A 23,855-nucleotide genomic window follows, 5' to 3' on the forward strand; every position below is an offset into this window, starting at 1 on the left:
GGAACCGACACCGCGCAGTGCCGGCCGCTGCTGCGCCCCCTGCCGGCCGCGGCGGTCTCAGGGAAGGACGCACAAAATGGCAGCCGAGGTGTCAGCTGAGACCCGGCCGCCCCTGACTGAAACAACTCCTGCAAACAGCAGTCACTGGGTGGTTTGGGTTGGAAGGGACCTTAAAGATCATTCAGTTCCAACCCCCTGCCATGGGCAGGGACACCTTCCGCTAGACCAGATTTCTCAAAGCCCCATCCAACCTGGCCTTGAACAGTGCCAGCAATGGGGCAGCCACAGCTTCTCTGGGCAACCTGGGCCAGTGTCTCACCGTGCTCACAGAAAAGAGTATTTTCCTAATATCTTATCTAAATCTCCCCTCTGTCAGTTTAAAGCTATTCCCCCTTGTCCTGTCACTACATCTCCTTGTAAAAAGTCCCTCTCCACATTTCTTGTTGTCACCCTTTAGGTACTGGAAGGCTGTTACAAGGTCTCGCCAGAGCCTTCTCTTCTCCAGTCTGAACAAGCCCAGCTCTCTCAGCCTGTTTCTGTGAGAGGTGCTCCACCCCTCTGATCATCTTCATGGCCTCCTCTGGACTCACTCCAGTAGGGCCTGTCCTTCTTGTGTTGGGGGCCCTAGAACTGAAGGTGCGGTCCATCATGTGTGGGATTTTTATAAAAGATAAGATATAAAGATAAGATATAAAAAAAGATAAGATATAAAAGATAAGATGTAAAACTTTCGGTTTTCCAGATGGCATGAAAGAGGCCACAGCAGCAGGGCAATGAAGCAGGCAGGGTCCATCCCTGGTCCCCTGGTCCCTCAGGCAGCTTGCAGGAGCAGTGGTTTGTCACCCGTTTAAAGGGGGACAAAAGCCTTAGGCCACTACCCTTCCCTGGCAGGAGATGCTTGCAGCAGGACACACTCGTGTCAGGCAAATGGAACTTCCTTGCCTTACACTTTTGCTCAGTTCTCCACAGCCCAGCATGAAATGGGGGGCAAAACAGCATGATATTTCTAAGTGCTGTTTCTAATGTTTCCTGCTCTTTTGAGTCCCAGCCACCACAAGCTGTGGTGATGAGGTGGGTTGGAGCATCACAGCATCCCAACAGCTTCAAACCATCCAGGGTACCTGCTCATTCCCAGGCAGATGCAGGAGCTCCCCCACCACAGTGGACCCACAGTCTTGGGGTGTTCCTGAGAAGTGGGCATAGCCCTGGGAGTCTTCCAGTTTTGCCACTGTTCTGCTTTTTATCAGGCCACACATCCATAAAGCCTGTGCCCCTGCTGAGACATTTTGGTGCTTGCAAATTGTAGGCACCAGTGAAAAGATGAGAGACACACAACCTTTTTTCTTTTCTTCCTCCCTCCAAGCCTCTCAAAGGTCAGATTTAGAATTAACTTCATCCTGTGTAATGTTTTGGCTTGGTTTGTATTTATTCCAAATGAGTTCACCCATTTCTACTACAGAAATAAAAGGTCATGAAACCAGTGAATTCTCTTCCTCCTAAAAGGGGTGAATCCCTTCTAGGTTGTGAATCACCAGTGAAGTGTAGCAAAAGAAAAGAAACCACAAAAATATATTCTGTGGGACTGTGATCACAGCTGGGTACAATTAAAAAATGCACAAGAGCACGCTGGATGCCATTTGTTTGCATCAAGGTGGGGGAGGGAAATAAACTAGAACTTTTACCTTTCTGCTAAGGAAAAAAACCCCAAACCCACGAAAGAAAACCAAATAATTTTCTTTTCTGCAGTTTTTGGCTATGCAACAGTAGGAGCCAGCACAAACATTTGGCCAGACTGGGAGAAAGGAGGAGGACGGAGGACAGGGAAGAGAGAGTTGAATCACTTTATACATAAAATAGATCTAAACCAATCTTGCCCTCCAGCTGATTCTCCGCATGTTAAAAAGGAGAGATGCGTGTATATATATGTGTGTGTCATTATGTTAGTTTTATTAGCCATCTGTTTTAGAGATTGGGCTTTAACAGAAAGTTCTGGATCCAGATTTGAACACTTTGAGGAAGGAGTGTATCCAGAACTGAACTTTTGACTCAGACTGGCATAAAGATAAATGGCCTTTTGAATCCAGGTTTTTGGTTCATTAACTCCATTTGAGTTTCCTTGCTTTGTTTAGTACAAGAATTTAGTGTCTCATATAAAAAAACACATCTAAACTTATTCTGCTGGAATAAAAAGGAAAGTTTCAGCGTTTGTTTACTGTAGTATATTGCTTCCTTCCTAATGCTTTCAACAGAAAATCTTCTTGGTTCAAATGTTTTGAAGTAATTTTTTTAAAGGCAAAAGGCTTTCCAACTCTATTTCTGGTACCCAGTAGTGCTTAAAAAACCCCAAAACTATAGTAGCAGCACAGTGACCTGGGAGGTCCAAACTGGAAGCTGCAATTAAGACACTCTTGTGCTAAAGTTCAGTTTAGCTTGGCCTTCCATTTTTAAGCTCATGCAGCACTACCTACTAGGTACCTAGATACAAGGTATCTTAGAAAATCTTAGAAACATATCTTAGAATTAAGATAGTGGACATCAGGAGCAGGATATATACATCTCACAAGCAGAGATGTACAGGAAAATCTGGACCTTATTCTGCAGTTGCTGGAGAAACCTGGGCACATTCAGGGTGCACTTCATCACATCCTGTAAGAGATATTTAAACCTGATCACGAAAGTCATGCTGGGAATGTGCCTGTTCTCTCTACTGACTATAAAGAGAACATAATGTAAGTAGTTCAGATATGGATATGGTATTCCAAGCTGCAAATATCTAAAATTAGATGAGATGAATGTCATCCCCAGTCTCTGATTGCCTTATTGATCATGATACAAATGTAAATAATCTGGCATCCAACTAATGAATGTTTCATTTCCTCAAGTACATGCTCTGACCCTAGATGAAGAGACCTCTGGGAGCTATCTTTGGTTTACAAGCTCAGTTGATATTTCAAGTAGGGAGATATTAAATAAGGAGTATTTCTAGGAGAGTCTGCTGATGACCAAAGGCATTGTCGGAAAAGGAAAGAGAAATGGACAAAGTTCACAGCATTCATGGGACAGCCTCAACAGAAAGGCAAATCAGATTTGCTGGCTAAGAGCATCTTCTGGCAAGGGAATCAGCTGAAGTTTTAGGGAAGAGATGAGCTGACAGTAACACCCACTGCAACAGTGGACAAGGAGAATTAAACAATAAATAAAAATAATCTGTATTGGAGGACTAAAAAGGGAGCAAAGAGTTACATCTTTGCCAGGAACTTCTGTAATGCTAATTAGGAAAAGACTGAGTGCTTACCAGCTGTGACACAGTAAACATCGCTAACCTCCTTTATTATCTCAACACTCTCCTACTGACTTCTGTCTCCCTGTAAGTGTAGCAAATATATTATTTTGCTGATTCTGATTAGGCCCCTGCCATGCCAAGGTTTCTGTATGTGCTGGATTTGAAACCTGTGACATTTCCATGGACTAACAGGGGATACCTCCAGGAAGTAAAACCTGTGTCCAATCATTTACAAAGGCTGTGGCCTGCAGATGTAAACTAATGGGGAGCTGAAACCTTCAAGATGTGTTTTCTATGGTCCCTGCGAGAGTAGGACTAAACTCCTAAGACCTTTAAACTATATAATACCACAGTGAAGAGCAAATAATAAATGTAACTGTGAAAATATGCACATCATTGGAATATAAAATTTGAATACAATAAAACCGTAAACATAACTTAAAGTCTATTATATTACCAGCAAGTTATGGCTTTTGCAATGAAAAAACCCAAGCGGCTATAAAATGCTGGGTTAGGAGCAACCAGGCAGCATTCTTTCATTTCATTCATTAGTATTTTCAGTCAGCAAACACACAGTCAGTGTGGTGGCAAGTTCCTCAAGGCCTACTGTTTAGCCTCCTTGTGCGGTGGGAAATCTGATCTGACTATCCATCATAGTAAGGTTACAGATTACATAGTAATCTACAACTAGTTTACAGTGGGATAGTTTTTAAGTGCTTTGCTAGAAACAGAAGGCGTTCACATGTGTCTCTGTTTACTCTGAGGGGCAATTATTTAGAATACCAAGAATAAAAAGTTTAAGAGAGTGTTCACAGTGAATTTTTAAAGTATTCCAGTGGAGCATTAGAGCAGCTTTTAGTTCTACAGGCAATGGCTGAATCCTCCTAGCAGCTGTATTTGGAGCTGCTGCTGACAGAACTCATGTTTGGTAACAGATTAGTTGGTAGACTAACTTAGTTAACAGCAGGTGTGAGTATTTGTTTTAGGGAAGGTTCTGAAGCTGAAATTTTCTGTGCATGCTTGAAATAACATGGGCAGAGGTAGTAGGGATTTCCTAAATTATATGCAGATTCTCCCCTCAACTTTTTCAGAGGAATTGCTTATACAGAGAAAAGCGATGCCCGTACCCGTACTCTCTTCATGACTTGGAATTATCAAGTTCCCATTTTACAATGCTCCCTTCTCTGCTACTGATACCACTAACTCACTTCTCAGGGAATCCAGAGAAGCAGTAGCTAACAACACTCTAGAAATCATCGAAAGACTGCAGTGCAAGTGAAAATGATTTATCTCACTTTCAAACATCTGTGCCCAGTTTACAAAACAAGCTAAATTCTGCTGGAGGTCCCAGCCTTGCATCGGGTTATGGTGTGAGGCCCCAGTGGGAGCTGTAGATTATAAGGAACCATTTCCCCCTGCAGCCTGAGATGAAACTAAGTAACCACTGTAAGCAAAATCCAGCTACCACTGCAATGAAGCAGCATGGCCTAAGTATCGCCATCATTTACCATTTACTACAAATTGGGAACAAAGCATGTGTTACTGCCACATAAATCAAAACAGAAGTTTTCAACAGCAAACCCTTTAGAAAAATGTACTTGCTTAAAAAACACAGGAAAAAATAAAATGAAGCCATAGCAGAGGTTAAATTCTGCAGCTTACTGATAAAGTACATAAATTTTAAGAGAAAATCTGAACATATCTTAGTATGTTCAGAAAGAAAACTCTTTTAGAAGAGGAAATTGGCAATTGTCTTCTGAGAAAATTTCTAAGTTGCTTTGAAAAAGAGCTACTACATGCCACGATGTTAAAAGGAAAACCAAACAACATCAAAGACAGATTAAGCACATTTACTTTCCTTTCACATAAATGCACACACACAACCCCATACACACTCTCCTTTAATGACTAGCATTTACTGAAAGTGATTTCAAGGAATCTGTATAAATCTCCTCCTTCCTAAAATCCCTGAATCTCAAATGTGGATCCAGCTCTAGCAATGAATATTGAGGAGGAACTCTAGAAGGTTGGGCCAAGCACCTCAGCAGAAATAGCTGCAGCCGTGTAAGATACTACTACCACTCAGCTGTCCAGTGCCACTTCTTGCCACACCCACATACACATCAATCATATGTAGGTCATTTGAGAATTCCTCATATGCTTCAATACACTGTCAGCCAGGGTAGATTAATCTGTTTCTGCAGTGGTTGCCCGCCTAAGATCTTGGTGAACACTATCTGAATCCTCTCATTCACCTTAAGGTTGCCATGATAGGTAACACCCATCACCCATTCTGGCTCCCTGCTTCAGGGCTTTTTTTTTTTTTTTTTATCCCCAAGGACATAAAGTTATTTAGAGACTCCTCTCAGAGAGCAGAAATTCAAGCAATTTTCTACATTGCATGCGTACAACCCTGATTCAGCTGTAAATAGATTCACAGCTGAAAGTTCCCGCATACCATTTTTTAAGCTGCACTAAAGCTAGAGGACGTAGACTGACATGAGCTGATGTTAAAATTCCCAAAATACTGCATTGTTACTCAGATATTTTTCTATGGCAGAAAATACAGTAGGTTCTGCGGAAAATTTTGGAAGAGTGATGTTAATCCTACTGAGTCCAACAGAATGAACTCACGAGGTATTTGAAATTGGACACATTTTCCACTTGCAAATAGCATTGCAGAAACATGTGCTTACCTGCTACAGGGAGAAGAAAACAAGGCTGAATAGCAAATAGGGAAGATTTTGCACCAGGTTTCCAAGAGTCACGTGAACATTCTTGACAGGCGATACAATTTGGTTGAAAAAAGCCAGCCCTTGCAAATAAAGCACCTCTGTAACAGAAGATGAACAAAAAGTAGTATTGCAAATATTGCTATTCTAGCAATTGTTTCTTAAGAGTGAACTAATAAGCCCGTACATGACACACACAGAAGTAAAATAAGCACAATAATAAATGCTGCTCTATCTCATCACTGACAGAATTAAATATTTCTTCTTGAACTTTTCCCTTTTCTGTTTTATTTTCTTTGGGGGGAAGCAACACCAACACCAAGAGCTACACTTACCACTAAAGAGTCTAAGAGAGTTTCCATGAGCAGACACAGTGAAGGCAATTCTGTGTTCAGCACTAAAGAGGTGACAGAAAAAGGTTTTAAATATGCTGCATGATTTGCAGTGATGACCTTTGGAGAGCAGCTGTCCTCTAAGGCTCAGAAAATTCTGAAATGCATAATTTACAAATACTGGAAATTTTTTCTTCATCTTCAAATGATGGTCATAATATCATTGTCTGATCAGCTCTTGAAGTGCCTCTATGAGGTGGCTATTAACACAATAAACAACCCCAGAGTGGATATCTTGGTGCAGCACAGAACTTATGTGACTTCGAACCCCAATATAAATGTCTTCATAATTTGAAGATTTTAATTTTTTTTAATCACTTGTCAATAAATATAAAACAGTATTAGGAAAACACATACATACACACATACAGACAGACACACAGTGGTATTCACACACATTTGCATCCGCATTCTAAGAACGGTTCTTCATGCCTTGCACTTTGCAGAGTCATTAGTACTAGCTCTAACACACTGCTAAATTTAAGTAGGAATATATAGATGTCCTTTTGGGCTCAGTTTATCCTGGGTACGAACTGCTCTTGCTTTTGTTTTGTGGCATTTCATACCCACTTTGCGAGGATGTAAATAACTACATGTGTTTAAAAATACACATTTCAAGGTTAATCTTTCCTGTGTTTGACAGAACTAAATAATCCCCTTTTACTCCCACCTTTTGTCTGCTCTACGGGTGTTAGCTTCATTCTGTTACCACTTATTTTAGTCAAAGTCAGAGGTGTTAGTTTAAATAACAGTGTGGTGCGAAGTCAGTGCATTTTGACTGCAATGCGTTAAGAAGTGCACACATAAGCAGCTCAGCAGGCAGCCTGCAGAATGGGAGAAATTACCTGCAGCTTGTAGGCTACACAGCCACGAACTGGTATTTTGAGCACAAGGCAGGGAAAGCAACCTTTTCAGTGACACGTGCATCTTGCAGATGACACATGACGAAATGTGAAGTGAGGGATGTATAGCAAAACCACAGGATATGAGCACAGGACACTGGATATACCAAGAAAAACTCCTGTGGACACAGCTAGATGTTGTACTCCTATGTGAAAAACTGCTCTAAGCAAAGCAAGCAGTATCAGAATACAGCTTTCCTGATACAGCTGGGTTTATATTAAAAGTGTCTGCCAAAACTGCCTGAGTGGCCAGCACACTGAGGTCTTCTAAAAGCTCAGCTAGATGTGGATACTATTAGAGTACGTATCTAAAATAATAGGACTTGTAATGAATTCTGGCCTTTTCCCCCTCCCTGTTTAAAAGGCACACTGAAGAAGATTCTTAATCTTCTAATGTAAAGTATATGAGAAGTCCCACTGATTTTAGACAGATATTATGAGCAGAAAATGTAATAATAGCTATTTGGTTCTCAAAAGATTATGGGTATGAAAACAGTGTTTTGCTTAGAGATCAAGCTTTGACATTTCTATGCTAGCAGATGAAAAATAAAAACAACCTCCATTTTGCCTATAACTTGTGATAATTTGATTAGCTGGAACAATAAACCAACATAGAATCATAGAATAGTTAGGGTTGGAAAGGACCTCAAGATCATCTAGTTCCAACCCCCCTGCCATGGGCAGGGACACCTCTCACTAAACCATCCCACACAAGGCTTCATCCAACCTGGCCCTGAACACTGCCAGGGATGGAGCACTCACAGCCTCCCTGGGCAACTGATTCCAGCGTCTCACCACCCTCACAGGAAAGGATTTCCTCCTTACATCCAGTCTAAACTTCCCCTGTTTAACATCACAGTGCTATTCTTCAGGATTTAAGTGGGTTACTTCATAATAAATCTCCACTGTCTTTTTTACTTAAATTGACATAACTCTGATGATCAAAGCTCAGTTATTTCAACAATGCACGAATGAATTATAAATTATTTTTTAAAAAACTTCTGAATGACATTTACCTTGCTTTCATCTAATATCCTGTGTATCTTAAACTATTCATAGGGGAAAGGAAAAAAAGAGAATGCCTGAAAATAAAAAAAAACAACCCAACCCATGATGCTGTTGTCCAGAAGTTCCAGGAGACTGTACTTAAGCATTTACCTCATACCAGCTGAGCAATCAGTATGTTATTTCAGCAGGTAAAGCGAATCAAGAAGTCATATAGCCTTTTGTTATACAATATTGATACCATACTTTAAATCAGGCATTTCCCAGAGACAGAATTTCAGAACTGCTTTACCATTTTCTCAGGCACATACTACTTACCCATCCCTCCACCTCATCAATAGGGAAAGCAGCAATACAAGTCTATGAGGAGAATCACTGTGAACAACCCAAAATACTTCTGCAGACATAACAGTCATGTTGCAGCTTTAGAGACCTCCTCACCATCATAGAAAGAAACATGACTCCACAAGTTTTTGGACTCCAAAGCTGCCAGAAATTCAGATTCAGCTCAAACTGCTCTGAGCTGCAGGGCAATGTGCCTTCCAAATTCTGCATGTGAGGCAGAGGAGGGAAAGGTGTAGCATGGCTGGTGATGCTGCTTTTAAAAACAGGTATTTTGGAATTTGTTCAAAACCAAAATGTCACTTCTGGCAGAAAGGCCAGTTGTCCAAATGCAAGAGCCTACTCAGAAATCTAGGGTAAATTGCAGGATCATGCATTGCAAGTGTGTTATAAATAATACATTAATGCAACTGCCCTCTTTTTCTAAGTGGCTGTACTTTAAAAATATTTGTGAGTGTGGATGAAATTCATTTCTCATGCAGCATGAGCTTGCTCAGGGAAGAGAATGACAGTTATTCCTCAGGACTGACAATGAAAGCTGTTGTAAATCAGTATTTCACTGGAACTGACACAGTTGCTCCACTTAAACCTACAGCTCAGACAGCTATGGCCAGAGAAATCAGTCACAGGACTCTAATTTTGGGTATTACTGCAGGTCTTTCAATTCAGCTGTGAGTGGCCAGCAAATAAACTGTATCATTTCAGTGACTGCAGTCTACTGAGGTACAAGCCAAGAATCAACACAGTGGCTGGAAATGGTGATTGCAATTAAACTGCTATCAGCCCGTCAGGCTGACGGGATCAAGATCTGCCGCGTAAAAACCCACAGCAGCACCATTATGGACCTTTTTCTACCGGAAGGTTTTAATTTGGGACTGCTATGACTGAGAAGCACGCTGATGGCTGGAAATTGCAAAGGCTTCATCACTACTTTCTGAGTTTTGCTAGCTCAGCTCAATCAACCAGAAGTGTGGAAAAAAGTGCATGGGAAGAATGACGTGAGAAGACATCAATGAAAAATGCACCATCTGTATTCTTAGCTTTATTCCTTGAGTTACATATGTGTAGATTTTCCTTTGGGCAGGCTAGCCTTATTTCAGCCTATGAAGTAAATGGCCTTTTGAACTTTTGGCCTTCCCTTCCCCAGCCATTTAAAAAGCCATTCTACAACTCGTCCCAACAAGCAAAACCATGGGCTTAAGCCTATATTACACCTGGCTTCCCAAGCACCTTGGTTCACTCTTCTTTCAGACCTGTGAAAGATTTGCAGATTTAAAACATTTTTTTCTTCTTTTTGTTTTGCCCGAGATAAAAAGATGGCAGTATGTCTTCTGGGTTGTACGACCCTGATCTTCCTCATTTAAAAAGATATTTCACTTTAATCAAATTAAAGCTCATACTTTAAATGAAATTATAACCAAAGGATGAATCCTGATAAATTCTGTCTACAGAAACGGATAGGAAAACCCCTGTTAACTTTGCTTGGGGTAACATTGTACCTCAGACAAATAAGAAGATTGTTTTTAATGCTGACTTCTCATAGCTGATTTTTTTCCTGACAGTCTGTTTCTGTTTCATGTATTGCTGTTTCTTTTCTGCTGCAATAGTGACATTTAATCTGCTTTTATATCTCTGGGGACATAAACTTACAAAGATAGAAACCTAAAGGCGGTAATTTCTCCTGAAAATCCTTGGTGTTACTCTTAAAAGAAGTTGGATGCAAAACTTACAGAAAGCTCTGCATTAAAAGGTGTCAAATTTAACTCCATGGAGACAGGGAAAAAGCTAGAACCTTCCAAAACCAAACATGTAACTTTAAGAGGCTAATTACAAGTTTAACATAGTCTAAAAGCACCAAAAGATCTCCCCTCTTATCTCAGATCATGACTTTCTCCACAACCTAAACTCCAATTATTCGTATTTTAAACTTCTCCCATTCTTTATTTCCCACAGACCAAATCCTATATGTAAGGATCAGTAGACCAAATGGCACACAGATTATTTCAGCAGGCAAAGACTGGAAAATCCTATTCATAACTTGCATCATCTCCAGCTAAATTCATATTTGATATATTAGTGCCTTGGTTTTACAGGTTGCTCATTTACAGGCCTCACATAAAAGTCAACATCCTACAGTGATTTCAATTAAAAAAATGAAGCTTCAGGTAACTCAGGGAGAAAAGTTCTTGGGTAGGCAAACGCAGCATAACTAAATACTTAAAGTTCTCTTTGAACTTGCTACAGGCTCTTTCAGGACAAAACAGAAAAGTCTTTCCTTTGCTTCCATTAAAGCACTCAAACTTACGAATTTTTGAAGCAGCATTTGAAGGCTTTTACTGGGAAAGGATGCAGTGAGTGTAAATGAGGGCATTTCGGAAGAATTTCACTTCAGCACCTGCTGGGTCTCCTTTGCTGGCTTAGTCACTTCTGGCAATCTCATGGACAGGGACTGTCAACAGCTTTACTTCTGTATTTGAAAACAGAGCAAACCCAGACAGGATCTTTTGTACAGCAGCCTGGCACTATATCTGCAGCAGCATTTCCCAAAAATATAATAATAACAAAATAAGAGGCCTTTCCCTTCAGCTGCCTTTGCTTCTCACTAAAATGCCAACATTTCTCACTGGCCTCCTTCCTCATCCCCAAGAACTGTGGGAGGTGGAAAAACAAATAGGGAACATTTCAATTTGTTCTCCTATTTATAAGTAAGTCCTACATTGCAGGGAGGTCCTACCCACAGCCATCCTCACCCCGGCCCCTCTCCAAGACCAGTGCTCAGCCTCTGTCTGCAGAAGTGCCTGACCACATTTAAGGCAGCTTCTGAAGCCTATGTGAAAAACATCTGCTGTGAACCTTAGCTTCCTATTAAGAACAGCAGCAACCCTCTATGGAAAGATTAACAGACTGATGGATCCTGGGCAACTGAGACTCATAGCCATCTTAGAGAAACAAATCACACCCTTCTCATCTGATCCATCGCTCCTGGCACAGACAGCAATAAGCAAGCTCTGGAAGAAGCAACAGAAGAAGGGGAGAGAGGCATCTGACAGCAGAGCCGAGCCAAAAGTTATTCTAGTGCAGCAAGAATTTAAAGTCTGCATGGCAAAAAGGAATGACAAGGTCACAACCCGCAAGCCCCCCTGGCAACTTCATCTGTCTCCTTTCACAAATCTGTAGAGTTTGAACATGCTCCAAGGCCCGCCAACATTAAGGTGGACATCTCCACTCAAACCACCGTGCTTTTTGGGGTCAGCACCTTCCAGAATACACCAGAGCAAAAAACCCACTCAGAATTCTGTATTTTTAGAGCAGAGCTGGGGTTACTCATGGCCGCAGCAAGGACAACTAAGCGTAACAATGCCAGCATTGGCACCAGATCAGAGACATATGCAAAGACCTGTAGTGGAGCTTTGGAAGAGATGCTCACAAGGCTCTGGCTGCAGAAGAAACTTTTGGTTGGGTGGCGTCAGTCGGGCAAAAAGAATGTGAAACAATTCTCCATTTACAGAATCACTGTGACTGCAGGGAGTTAAAAAAAGGGAAAAAATGAAGAGAGTCCAGTCCTTACATGGGTAGCACTCTGCAGTCATGCATCCTGAAAACAAAAGTAATTGCCACTTGCATTTCATAACATGAGGGAAAAGGGGAAAAAATTAAACAGTAAGAACAGTAAGTGGGCAGCTCATCCTAAGCTCATTACAGACGGTTTCCAAATCTGCAGAGAGAAATGAAAGAAATTATAACTATACTACCCCTTTTGCCCCTTCTCCTGCTCTACCAAAGGGAAGCTGGCAGAGGGGAGAAGTTATGCTCTCTTTCTGTGCAAAATCCGGTGGTGTCAGCTCTGCTGCCAAGGAGGGTGACGTTCCGGTCAAGCTGCCAGATGCAATACAGAGATACTTTCTGCTCTACCAGCCTTGCAGATTTTGAAGAAAGGTAGCAAATAGCTGGAGGCAGTGACTTCTCATATTTCCTTTGACGTTTCTACTACACTCAGACTCAGCTTCTCACTACGCATGAGACAGCAGCTGCTTAGTCAAAAGCTTCCTGAGGAAACTCTGTAACACGAGAATACGGCTCCACTGCCTAACATCTGCTGCCATTCTTAAAGCAGGTACTACTGCCTGAACCCTCTGAGAATAAAAGGGGAAAAGATATAAAAGTTTTTGACTCCTCTCTAGTGAGGACGATATGCCTGGATAACAGAGGATAAAGTACTGTTCAGAGAAGACAGACCAGGTCTCTGATCTCTCAGCTGCCAAAGTTCAGGGAGATGTAAATGTCTGGCTTAAACAGATGTTGGCATGTTCATGGCTCCATCAATCCTCCATCACTGAAACCAGCCAGAGGCTAGGTTGACTGTGCAGCAATGTCAGGACTTGGTGTGCTGGAGGCAGTAAGTAAGGAATGGTTTTGTGGAAAATAAACTAACTTCAAAAAAGAAGAGGTAAATAGAAGTAGCCGCAATTACAGGACCATCACAAAAGAGCACTTTGATTCAACTCAGCTGTCTTTTTGGCACTCCTGCCATAAATAAAGTCCTACAGTGCAAAAACTAGGCATGTAAAAACTGACATCCCATCATCAACTCTCTGAATAGTTGTGAGATACACCTTGAGCCTCTGAACAATATCCAATTTTTCAGGAATGCCTCAAGTGCAGACTTATACTTAGGGATTAACAACTGCCTGAATGGTCCTTCAGGCTCAGGAAGGGACGCTTGCCAGTGTCTATCTCTGGAAAATCTCTAGGATCATTAGTAATGAGGACAGAAAAACAAAAACCAGTGTTGTGCTGGATTTTATTATATTGGATACACAAGGTAGTTTTCTATTGATCTCAACAGCCACTGATCAGAACCCAGGTTGTTACGAGACCATGCGAAGAGCCTGTGGCTCCTGAAGTGGTGGACTCTATGAACCTTGCCCTGAGGGAACAACTCAGTTGGGTGCTCAAGAGAGGTCTGAGATGCCAAGAAAGATACCTAAAGCCATTCAGAAAAGCACACTACACCCTTGATACTGCTGTTTAGTTTTGAGATTGTTCTACCCCTAAGTTCATGTTTGTCTGTTTTCCACATCCAAAGCTATTGATGCAAAAATATATTCTTCACAAATAAAAGCAGAGCATCTTCCACATGCCCCTGGAGATGGGACTGTCAGAAACTGTGCAGCCTCAGGTAGCAGATGGAAGCCCTAAGCTAATGAAGCATTTAAGCACATCCTTAACTAATTATAAGCACAGAAGTACTCCTGCTATAGCTCCAACTGGTCATTACCCTTTGCTTCTACACAACCTTTTAATGTTCCAAAACTAATGGTGCTGCATTCAGAGGCATGGGATTGAACCAGAAAAGGCATGTGTACTGAAATTATGTTTGGCTTCCAAATTCTGGGAAAATCTTCTGTGGAGAGAAAGGAGAAATGAGGAGACAGAGAGGACAGCTAAGGTTTTTGAGCAGCTAGGTGCTCTGCCTCATGGTACAGTTTATTTTGACCAGGCTATATACTAGCATTAACCTTCAGTGATTTGTGTTCACGATGCAAGTCATTTGGCTGTCTGCGCTGGGTGAAAAGACAGCAACCTGTCAGTGGCAGAGCAGCTGCACAAGTCCAAGTGGACAGATGGTGAGAATGCAGCTCAATTCTTTCCTCCCTGTATTTCCCTCCTATCATTTTTCCTTCCTTCCCTGCCTCCAAAGCCCCGGATTCTTTCAGCAGGGGAAGGGAGAGCTACTTGGACCTCCACGTGCTCTAACAGCAAATTAAATTTGCCTTCTAATTACTTCCTGAGTCTCTGTACTAGCAATCTGTCCTCACTCCTGACAGATGGCAACTGCTGCTGCGCAGCTGGTCTGGCACCGGCAAAGCCGGCGGATGCACCCACACGGCAGGTGTGATGCTGGTTTGGCTCACAAGATGCAAAGAAATCATGGAAGAAAACCCTGCCTATCAGCTGAGGAGAAAATTGTTTGGAAGCTGTTCCTGCAGGATGGCTGGTAGCTAATCAGAGAAAAATCCAGCCTGAGCCAGCCTGAAGGATACTACAGCCTCCTTCAATTTTGCTGAAGGAGGCTGTAGCATTCTCACTGGAGCTGGCTCTAGCTGTCTTCTCATTCCAAGGAGTTCTTCGCAGACCTCTTATTTGTTATTAACTTAGAACATGTATAAATATATATGCATTTTAAGTGTACTTATTCAAAGTCTAATATAGTGGTTCTGCTAATAAGGTGCTTAAGTTGCTGAAGTACAATCATGATTAAATAACTGCAACAGCATTGGTATCACTAAAAGTCTAGCGTTACTCATTCTACAGCCAGAATACAATGTCACTCCATCAAACATCATGGCACTGCTTTGTCCCAACTTGCCACTATTGTGAGCATACAAACATGAAAGCCTCAGTACCATCCTGAGGGCTAAACTGGTATCAGCTGAACCTGAAAGAAACATCCATATTACAAAAAAGGAGGAGGAGGAGGGGGAAAAGGAAAAGAACCCTGATGCATCAATACAAAAGGAAAACCTAAAAGCTCCCCTCCATTCTCCTCTGTTTGTTAAAAGCAATGAGTTTTCCTGAACTACCCAACTAGTCCCCAGCTGGGTTCAATTTCTACAGAACTTTAAACTTTTTAAAATATGACCCTTTTCAGCCTAGGTGGTGGTGTTTTCTCCATTTTAATTTGCCACCTCATCCTGAGGGACTTTCACTGTCATGTCTTCACTCCTCCCGAAATTTCCATGACTGTTGAGGATTTTGCAAATGAATGGATGGATGAGTTTGTATCCAGCAAAGGAAGAGTTACCACCTGCTGAGAGACCAAAGGCAGCCTGCTACCTGCACTGCTCTCCCTGAGCTTTGGGAGCATGTACCAAGACAGGTGAACAAAAAACCCACTCAAATGAAAACGCTAAGTGTTAGCCTCTCACCAGGCAGAGCAGAGGAAAAGAGCTGCTAGAAAAAACAATACTGGGCAATTTAAAGTCAAAACTAACATGTTATCCAGGCTCACAGGAACACTCTGGTTCTGCCAAAACATGGTTGCTGCACTGGTGTTAAATGGATTTATTTAAACTAGTCTAAGCTTCTTCTTAGATACTGTCACACTGTGCAAACAGATCCCTTTGTGGATGCAAGTGAGAGTGTTAAAGCAGTTGCCAGCTCAGGGATCCCTCCTGCCTGCGACAGAGGAGGAGCAGCCACCAGCACTAAGACAGCCATCCTGATTTAAGCATCCCCTATTCCCAGTTTAACCTGAGGTCTCTGCCTGGAGAGCTCCCATGGTCTGTTCTGTTAAGCAGACACAAGCACAACTAACTGCTGGCAGAGTGGCACAAGCTGTATCAAACAGCTGGGACAAAGGGTGCCTCTCCATATTTCAACTGGAAACAGCTGTTTGCAAAGTGGATGGCAATGCAGCATTTTTGCTGGGCTTTATCACAGTCATTCAGCAAAAGCCCCAATGCAATTTCCTTCTGGTGCAAGGAGAACACAAGCCTACGAACTTTTCAAACACTATTTCCACCTTTTTGTTAGCAGGTAACAACCCTATGCAAGCAGGAGTCATTTAAACCTGAACAAAACCGCTTCCTCAACAAAAGATGATACACTTGGAGAATTTTGAAGCTTCCATGAAAGCAGAGAAAGCACTGGAGATCCAGTATCACAAGCAGTTGAAGGGCAAGATTATTTAGATTTCAGATCCAGCAGCACAACCCAACCAGATCTTGCTACACATGAAACCAAACTTTGAGAAATCTTATGACATTACAATAGCTAAAGTTAGGCAATAACTGGGTATCAGGGCATACTGTGGAGCTTGTTCAGTCTGTGCTGGGGGGCAGTACTGGCTGGTAAGTGTGTTGATGAGAAATTTCCCTGGAGTCTTGTTTGTCACTGTTCTGCATTATACAGAGACACAACCAGCTATATAGCTTTTATAACAAAGGGAGAGAGAGAGACTTTTGCCAGGGCCACAGTATTTACACTGGAGCATCACTTATTCCACTTATGCAACCAAAAAAAAAAAAAAAAAGAAAAATATAAAGAAGAAGAAAAAGTTGATTCAGAAGAAACATCCTGAAGAGCAATGGCTAGTTTTGGTAGAAAAGAAGAGAGTAAGAAACAGGCACATACAATAGGAAGAAACCACAAGCTGAGGCACGTGAGCGGGTGGGTGACTTGGAACCTACCTTCAGCTGGCTTCTCTAACCTTTACCAAATGCTATCACTCAATCTCTGCTGAATTAGCGGCAGGAGAGCACTGCTCTGACACTCCTTCACAGCAGGTTGGAGAACAATACTGGAAAGTTGCCAGGAGTTCAGACACAAAGTGAATAAAGAGACGGAAACCCCCAAGAACCAAACCCCAAAGCTGAGAGCTGCTTGAGACTGCACAAGCCTAAGCATCGTTTCTCAGACATTTTATTCAGGGGAAAGTCTCCCTGAGCTTCAAGGGCAATTGCACCTTAATGAAAATTAACTATAGTAGGACAATTTTTCCTCCAAGCGTTATCAAGCAGGCTCCTAGGCCTCTACAAAGTAGCGTAAAAGTAGCTGTATTTAAAGATTTTTAATTTGTATTTGTTGGGGTTTTTTTGCATTGTTCCCAAACTCTGGAGCCTCTGACTGAGGTAGGTGCTGTGGGAAGGCAGCACAGAAAAGGATAATTAAACAGAAGCAAGAGCAGAAGCATATGTTCTCTTGGGACATGTTCTAGGCACAATCATTCATGGGTAACTAAAGAGCAGTGAAAGCGTTTCCACATAATCTCACAGCAGCATGCCAGACAAAAACAAACCCCAAGATTCCTCCTCATTTCTCTTCATTTTCAAATGCTGAGGGAGTAAAAAGCTTTACAAGACACCACAAAAGGCTGTTGGACTCCATTTCTTTCACATCAAGTCTGTATGCATCTGAATACTGAAGACCTCACTGACAAGAACAGTCCCCAGGGAAAGACGGTCTGGGTTGTTGGTGCTCCCTTCCCTATGCAGAATCAACACAGATTTTTTCACTCCTCAGCGCTCTATTTAAAGGTAATTAAAAAATTACTTCCCTGTCTCCAAATTAATTCGGAAGCCTCGGAAAAGGTTGAAAGCCTACTATTAATATATATGGCTGCTGTAAAATCCTGGGGCTTTTTCCTTCAATTTGCCTTATATGTACACCAGGAATGTCTTGGTTTTGTCACAATGTTCTTCAGATGACGTTTGGTAGCTCTCATCCACTAATTAAAGGCCAGGTTAGCTTCTAGTAAGTTAGTTTCCAACATGACAGTGATGCTCAAAAAAAGACAAAAAGAAAAAAAACCCAACCAAAAAACACACACAAATAGCTCTCAAAAGTGAAAAACAAAAATCAGAGACAAGAGAAAGCTCCCCTCTCCTCAAACCCCTCCATGCTTATTTTCTTCAGTGATGGAGCAGTCTGCAGGCAGACTTTCAACAGCTGATATAATTTGCTGCCTTTCTAATTAGTGGGAATTGACCAGAAGTCTACAGGTTCTGCTGGGCCGGATCTGACTTTCTATTAAAAAAATAAACAGAAATTAAGAAGGGCTAAGGCCCACTTGGGTTTCCTTCCACAGTAATTTTCAAGACTTGAAAACCTGGGTCTATCCCCCTTATACAGATTTGTTCCTCGTTTCTACCAAATTTAACTGCCACCTTGGGAAAGAGGCTGAGGAGGAGGCCAGCGGCTCAAGAGAACACTGAATCGCCTGGAAAATGAGAGATTAACACAGATGCCTTTGTGCTCACCGAAAACATACAATGAAATGCGACAGTGGAGAGCACTGCCAGGGAGCCACGAGAGCACAGCAAATAAGATGTTGCAGCAGTCAGCCTTCAAACACACTGGAAACAGGGATTTTGGATTATATAAAGGCTCTGCTTGTTTTTATTGGAATATCAATGTCCTCTATGGAGCCAGAGGGCTCTCCAGGCTTGGTACCCCCTGTAAAAGGAAGGCTTTTCCCCCCCAGGAAGGCATTAACCAGACCAGCTTTTTAAAATAAACAGCTGGAATATCATCCTAAGGGCCAAATACAAAGGGCCTGGACAAGATTTAACTGAAATGAAGACCACATTTCTGCTCTCCAGCAGGGGAGGTGGGTTGATGTGGTGAGCTTTTTAACTGCTTTGGCTTCAGGGTGACTTCATGAGGCTCAGATTTTCCTGGGAAGATCAGGAGAAAACTGGAAGCTTGTTTCTCTCCTGTCCTCATTCCCTGCTGCCACTGTCCCCTGTTGCACAGACTTGCAGCTTGGGACAAGGCACGAGGTCACAGCTCCATGAAGCTGTGCTCTGCCAAATGTCCATCTTCCACTTAGGTACCAGCATCCTCCCCTGAAGTTATTCCATGCATAGAGGCTACAGTAGGTATTTCCGCTGTATATTTTCAAGCCTGCAGTACCTGCTCTTCTACTTAGTAGAAACTAGGAGACCCCAACATGACTGAGTATCCTGATTCACAAGGTCTTATCTTTAAGGCTGTTGCACAGTTCCAGTAAGTAAAATCAGCAACAGAAACATAACCACAGAGAGTAATAGATTTAGTGCAGCAATTTACAGTTCTTAAATAGAAGAAACCAAGAAGTAATTGGTGGAGGTGGGGAAGAGGGAAAGATGGGAAATAGGACAGCACCAGGACTTGGCTGTCAGTGCTGCAGGCATCAGCTACAGCACAGGAAAAGCACTGCTTGCATGGAAAAGCGCCAAGGAAGAGGGCACACGGTGCTGCTTATAGACAGGATTCATAACTAAAAACTGAACGCAAAATTAATTGCATTTAGCTGCTCTAAATGCATGGGCATTACTCGACTTTTCTGCACTTGTTCACTTAAATGCTGCGCTTGGATTTGTTACCCGAACGCTCTCCCAGAATTCACCTAACTCTCTTACAAAACAGTGTAAGCCCCGCTCATCAGCTACAAAGCAAGCTGTGAGCACTCATATTTGTTTGCAACAGCACTGGACTCACCATTCCCAGACACCTTCTCCCACCACCCAAAGTGCCACAATCCATTCGACTTCCTCTTGGTAAACAAAAAACCATGATAAACTGAAAACTTAACCGAGTGTTGGTCTATGGGGGACCTGCATCACTAGCATGCTAAAGGTTTTGTTCTTTGTTTCCAAAGTAGGAAGATAGGGGCTTTGCTGTAAAGTCAGCAAAAAGTGTTTTCAACAACAAAGTGTTTTTAAAAAGTAAGCAAAGTGAATGGCTCTTAAATGACTTTGGACGCACTGACCAAGGACACCATCCTTCAGTTTTATTCCAGCACACCATGCTGTGCTCCTCAGAGGTCAGCACTGTCTTCAAATGCCATTAAATCCACTGTTATTTCCTGTTCTCTAATCTGTCAGTTTAATAAATGTGCTCCACCAGTGCATCATTTGTAGAGGCAGGCAGAAGACTGCTCAACACAGCAGACGCAGGAGTTAAAAAAAGAAAAAAAGCAGGGGGGAATTTAAGCTTTTATTTCCTTATACCTGTGATCTCTCAATGCATGCATGGAGCTGCGGGGGCTAGCCAAAGCAGTACCAGTAGTTGCCTAAGCTCCCCATACACTTCCAGGAAGAGTTGTCCTAATCATACCATCTCGAACACACCTCTAGACTTCACATGAGATCATACAGTGATAGAGCATTGGGTCATACCCAAAGACTAAATGACAGGGGATCCTGCCCCAAGTTATGTAAATATTGCTCAGTAGGACTCGTGGATAAAAAGCTATTCTGAGCTCTTCAGCACCAGACATTGGAAAGCTCAGGTTGAAAGAGCAGGAATCCAAATAGATGTGTCAGCTGTTTTACTGGTCTTCATGACTATGTAGTATTCCCCTGTAAAAGCATGAAACAAGGAGTATTCAAGGGTATGTCCTAGCAGCGTAAAGCCACAACCATCCTTCAGAGTACCTTCTGGTGACATTATCACCCCACAGAAGCTGACCAGGGCCTGTCTCGATATGCTTTCTCCTGGCTCAAAAGGATGGCAAGCCCCAGACACTTTTTTGACCAGGTGCGTCAGTACCAGAAAGGCTTAATCTAGATATACAGTATCTTTGTAGGAGTCCTACTCCATTTAATTCCCCAAATAAGGTTACACAGGGCACTAGGGAGGACACACTTTGACACCTTCATAGTGGTGCTTGCTGTTTTAAGAGTAGGTCAGCCTTCATGCTTGGTCTGTTAAACATGGTGTGTCTGCAGCTGTATCTATATATGTATCTGTACGTATACGTACCTGTATGGAAAACCAAAAGAAAGCCAAGCAATACTTAGAAAAGAACCTAGCTCAGTTAACATCCCTGACATCTCTGCCTTTGAACCGCTGCTGCCTAGAGGATCACACTCCAGGCTGTAGTCTTCCCAGGGTACAGAGTGCTCCACATACAATGAACAGTTTGCACTCAGCAGTGCAATGATTTGTCATTTTCAGTGCGCTTTTACCATTCTTATTGCCATCACAGATTTAAGGGTGAGCAAGGAACCTTTCTAGTTTAACCACTTCTGAAAGAAGCAGAACATCCCTCTTCACAGGATTACACAGTAATAGAGTATCTTAATTTTTAGTAGCGTTTTTCTTCTCCTGTTATTTAAAACTGAATAGAGAAGCTGTTGAAAGGTGGCAAGCAACAAGACAGACAATAGGAGGGGCACATTAAGCCTAACCATTAATCAGCCCATTTGCTTGAATGAAAGGAAAAAGCAAGGCAAAGAAGAAAGAGTAACACATTTTTGCCTCAGCACACAGATGATAAGGACGCTTTACAAACTCATATTTTTACAGCTTCCAACAAGCAGGAGGCTTGTTTTTGCAACAGTGGTGCTCAGTTTTAAAATGTTTTCCATAAGCTGGAGATTTACTTTCTAGGATATCTAAATGCTGCTAAAGTGGCAACTGACAGTCCGGAGATGTCCAAGTACAGACCAGTTAGGAGGAATCTCCCTCATTTAGTCATAAAAAGAAAAAGTTACTGTGCAGGCCAAGGACTTAGGTTTGCGTTTGTCCTCAAACCGAGGGTTTAAAGGCAAAAAAATTAATAAAATGACCAATAAACAAACAATACTAAGGCAGTTAAACGAGGGAACTATTTGTTAAGCAAGAATGACAAAAGCTTCCAGAATTAGCACCTACAGGACTTTCCATACACTACAGAATAATTTGAGGGCCAGGATTAAAATGTGAATGATCAAAAAAACCTTCATGGGAATTCCAGGCCTCAGTGTATTCAGGGGGAAAGAACAGCTCTGCAATCCAGTTGCGTCTCTCACTGAACATTGTTAAGAACTCCATGAAAGGGAAATGAAGTTAATTGAATTTAAATCGGCTAATAAATATTCTTTTGGATGCTTTTTCCCAGCAAAAGAGTAAAAAGGGATGATGCCAGTAGTTTATAGCCAATGTTTAAAACTCGGCCCTAAAAACAGAAAAAGAAAGAGGAATTTACTATACATGAGTATGCCAAATATAAACCTTGTGTCTTGTTCCTGGCAGGGACCATGCTTCAAATTAAATCTGGTAAATTTTGAGAAATCCATGATGGCTGTAACAAGGTCTACACAGTGCTGTATATGGCAAAAAATTATTCCCCAACCTGCATTAATATCTTCTGTCCTGTCCGTATAACCACAGACAATTCTGGTAGTCATACAAACACATACTTAAGCCTGAGTATCTCCAGGAAATTGTTTAATAATGATAAATGCACAAAAGTCATGCAGAATAAAATGGAGAATCGACTCATGCTGGAATTACACATTGCAGAATTAATCCGGGAAGCATGCTGCAATGCCAAATTTGATCCATGCAAGCAAATCTCCCAAGTCTGGGCCAACATCTGACTTATCTGAACTTTCCAAGCTGCTTCTGGTTTGGATATTTTATGGAGAACAAGATCTTTCTCAAATTTTCCAATACTTTCTATCTTCAGGGATGCCAGAATTACCACAAGAATGTGTTTTTCCTGGCACTTTGAAATGGGCTGATTCAGACCTCACTGATAGGATACAGTACAGGATAATTTATACTAGGAACAACACTTTATTTAGGAGTAGAGGTTTTGTTATGCCAAGCCAACCAAATCATCTGTTAAATCCAATAACGTGCTGACAGAGGCCTTTGCCTCACCCTCCAGAGCAAAAGTGGAAATAAATTTAAACAAAACAAAACAAATAAGCCACAAAACCCCACCGCAAGAACAGCAAGACAAACAAGCGAAACCATGACCACAAAGTCACGGTAACCACCAGTGGAGCAGTCAGGAGCGAATCAAGACTCTCTTTATGTAATCCATAGTGCCTGCACTTTAAAAAGTAATTGATATTACAAACCATACCTATGAATCAGTGCAGATAACAGTGTGTGTTCCTTTTACAGGGACGGTTGGTTGTGAAGTTTACTCACTCGTTAGAATAAATGAACATTACCAAATTTAACCAGTTTGCTCGTTGAATTTCTCTGGATCAGGATATAAGTGTTTAATCAGAGCAAAAGAAGTAGCCTCCATTCTTCTGGAGAGAACTTTAACAGAATATTTTACAGAAAGAAAAATTAATACAGTGGTGAAAAGAAAACCAGCAGTACTGGCTTACAGAGGGGCTGGATGAGCACATTCAAGCTGGAAGAACGCTTTACTTCTCTCAGCTTTCTGATTTCCTTTGCAACCAAGACAACAAAATTTCATAGTTTCTTTTCTTCCGACTTTCCACTTCAAATGGACAATGCAGGAAGTAAAAAACTGGTACCAAGTCACCAGATGAGGCAATTTTGGACTCGGTACACTTAATTAAAGGAGAGTCATCCTTAAGCCAGTGTTACAAACATTTGACAATGTTTTCTCTGCCTGCCTTCCAATAAACCATTCCTGCTGAAGACAGTCAAACCATCTCCAATTTTTAAAGCAGCCACTATGAATCAGAATAAAAATATTCCTCCTTATCCAGCAACAACATACCACCATGTTGGAGCACTTATAACTCCACCTGTTCTGCAGTAAAAGTACATCTAATTTATATAAACTCTGGCTTATTCTGGGAAACAACAAGAAATCCAGTACAGGAAAAATTATATACTAAACCATCCAACCACCCGGGAGAGGTACGTTATTGTACTATTATACATCATACTATTCAGTGGTCTCTTTAATCAGACGCCTCATAAACTGACCCACCTTATATCTGAAGAGAGGAAC

The 23,855-nt window shown here is 41.8% G+C and overlaps 1 protein-coding gene across 2 annotated transcripts in view; it reads right to left on the reverse strand.

The window, feature by feature from the left end:
- PRR5 (proline rich 5) overlaps positions 1 to 23,855 on the reverse strand; it is a 101,248-nt gene that overhangs the window by 71,744 nt on the left and 5,649 nt on the right. The window contains exon 2 of one of the 2 annotated variants that reach the window (XM_065672944.1): positions 5,980 to 6,116. The exons of the other annotated variant lie outside the window; for it this stretch is intronic. The gene's annotated coding sequence lies outside the window, so the exon portion shown is untranslated. The remainder of the gene's footprint in view (positions 1 to 5,979; positions 6,117 to 23,855) is intronic. 2 annotated transcript variants of the gene reach the window in all.

Source organism: Lathamus discolor, chromosome 1, assembly GCF_037157495.1.
Source record: "Lathamus discolor isolate bLatDis1 chromosome 1, bLatDis1.hap1, whole genome shotgun sequence".
Taxonomy (NCBI): Eukaryota; Metazoa; Chordata; class Aves; order Psittaciformes; family Psittacidae; genus Lathamus; species Lathamus discolor.